Source organism: Elephas maximus, chromosome 7 (genome assembly GCF_024166365.1).
Source record: "Elephas maximus indicus isolate mEleMax1 chromosome 7, mEleMax1 primary haplotype, whole genome shotgun sequence".
NCBI classification, from domain to species: Eukaryota; Metazoa; Chordata; class Mammalia; order Proboscidea; family Elephantidae; genus Elephas; species Elephas maximus.
The window spans coordinates 119,605,057-119,608,113 of record NC_064825.1 but is presented as its reverse complement, the minus strand read 5'-3'; positions in this window follow the sequence as shown (position 1 = coordinate 119,608,113).

Here is a 3,057-nt window from a genome sequence, read left to right as displayed (position 1 = left end):
AACACTCATTCTTTACTTAAAAATATTAATCACAAGTTTAAGAATTAGAAATAGAAGTAAACTTCTGTACGTTGATAAGAGGAAGAGTATTCCAGAAACCTCAGCAGTAAACATCATACCAAATGATGAAATACTAAAGACATTTCCATTAAGTCAGGTAGAGGACAAAGCAGCTGTCCTTCATGTCGACTAACATCTTTCTGGAGATTCTAACCAAAGCAAAGATTAGAAAAGAAATAAGCTATTACACAAAAGAATTTAAGTGAAAATGAAAAATTGTTAAAATTTATAGATTATGTGGTTGTCAGCCTAGAAAACCAAAGAGAAACAACTGGAAAAATTATTACAGTCTAATAAAAGAATTATGGTGATGTCTAGATGCAAGAGAAACATTCAAAAATTAATACCTTGTATCTATAACTGATTAAAGCTGTGCTATCCTACATGATAGCTGCTAGCCACATGTGCCTATTAAGCAGTTTTTTATGTGGCTAATCAGAATTAAGATGTACTCGAAGTAGTACAGTGGTTAAGCACTTGGCTGCTAACTGATGGTCCGTGATTTGAACCCACCAATTGCTGTGCTGCAGAAAGATGTGGCAGTCTTTAGAAGCCCTATGGGGCAGTTCTGCTCTGTCCTAAAGGGTCACTATGAGTTGGAATTGGCTCAACAGAAACTGGTTTGCTTTTTGTTTTGTTTTGTTTTGTTTTGTTTTTCCCTAAGCGTAACACAAACACAGGATTTCAAAGATTTAATATGAAAAAAGAACATAAAATATTTATAATTTTATGCTATAGGTTGAAATGATAGTATTTTAAATGTATTGCATTAAATAAAATATGCTATGAAAAATTAATTTCATCTATTTCTTTGTTTTTAATGTGACTACCAGAAAATTTTTAGTTATATTTGTCACATGTTGGTGGCTTACGTTTCTATTAGACAATGCAATGAAAAAAGAGATTTAATTCATACCGGTAACAAAACCACAATTATTAATTAAGAACAAACTTAATAAGAAATGTACCATCCTATATAAAGAAAAGCCTTCAGTATGGATTACACCTCAACATAAAGAAAACAAAAATCCTCACAACTGGACCAATAAACATCATGACAAACGGAGACAAGATTGAAGTTGTCAAGGATTTCATTTTACTTGGATCCACAATCAACAGCCATGGGAGCAGCAGTCAAGAAATCAAAAGACGCATTGCATTGGGCAAATCTGCTGCAAAGGACCTCTTTAAAGTGTTCAAAAGCAAAGATGTCAGTCACCTTGAAGACTAAAGTGTGCCTGACCCAAGCCATGGTATTTTCAATCACATCATATGCATGTGAAAGCTGGACATCAAACAAGGAAGACCAAAGAATTGACGCCTTTGCATTGTGGTGTTGGTGAACATTGAATATACTATGAATATTGAATATACTATGGACTGCCAAAAGAATGAACAAATCTGTCTTGGAAGAAGTACAACCAGAATTCTCCTTAGAAGCAAGGATGGCGAGACTGCGTCTTACATAATTCAGACATGTTGTCAGGAGGGATCAGCCCCTGGAGAAGGACATCATGCTTGATAAAGTACAGGGTCAGAGGAAAAGAGGAAGACCCTTAAAGAGATGGACTGACAGAGCAGCTGCAACAATGAGCTCAAGCATAACAACAACTGTGAGGATGGCACAGGACCGGGCAGTATTTCGTTCTTTGTGCATAGGGTCGCTATGAGTCGGAATCAATTTGAAGTCACCTAACAACAGTTACAACATAAATTGTATTGGAAGGCATGTATAAATAGGAGAAAAAAAAAAAGGAACACCATGTTGTTAGATGGAAAGACTCCATACTGTAAAAATGTCAGTTCTCATGGGATTGAATCTATGATTTTAATGCAAATCTAATCAAAATCTCATTGAGTGTTTGCTCCTGTTTTTGGTTGTATAATGATGATTGTATGGATGACCCCAATCAAGAGAGTCTTTTTTTGCATCCCCTTTGCAATGTGATTGCAGCTCCATCCTTCAATAGATTGAGTCTGTTTCCTCATCCCTTGAATGTTTGCTGGCTTTGTACTTTGCACAATAGAATTCAGCTGAAGGGACTGTTTGCCAGTTCTGAAGCTAGTCTTCTAGAGGTCTTTCTTTCCATACTTCCATTCTCACTCTTGGACTCCTGTCACTGCCTTGTGAACAAGCTTACGGTAGCCTGTTGAAGTCAGCTGACCCCCAAATATGTGAAAGAACATAGCCAAGCTACTACCGAGTCCATAGCTGACCACAGATGCATGGGCCTCCCCTCGTCAAAATCAGAAGCACTAGTCAGCTGGCCTTTAAAATTGTGAGCAATAGTAAAAAGCTTATTGTTTTAAACCAATAAGTTAACTAGGAACAATGAAAAGTTTTAGAACTAGATAGAGGCAGTTGTTGCACAATATTGTGGAAGTGCTAAGTGCCCCTGAATTGTTCGCTTTAAAGTGGTTAGTCTTATGTGAATTTCAGCTCAATAATAAATAAATAAATATTTGATGTGCATAAAAAGATTCATGCAAAATTGATAATAATGGTTACTTCTGGAAGATGGGTTTGGGAGGCAGAGGGAAAAACGGAGATATTCTTTTTTATTTTATATATTTATGTATCCTTTACTTTTATTACAATAAAATGTATAATTTTTATAATATGAAATGCAAAAAGCCTTTAAAAAAAATGCTAAATACCTAAATATATATATGGTCACTATGAGTGGGAATCGACTCAATGGTAATGGGTTTGGTCTTATATACACGTGTATATATCATGGGAATCTATAAAATCCTAATAAGAATATCTGAGAATCTTAGGCTCAAAATCTCCTCTGTTAGAATAAATGAAGTTAATAACAAAAATAATAATAATTTGGTTAGTCCAAGGAGGCTTTTTGGTGACCCACCATCTCTACCTCTTTCCTATAAGTTTAAACATGTAAGAGAAGTAAATTTTAAATACAGAGATATCTGGGTAGCTTTCTCCGTAGTTTCCTTGTGCTGAATAAACACCCAAATTCCCATGTCCAATCT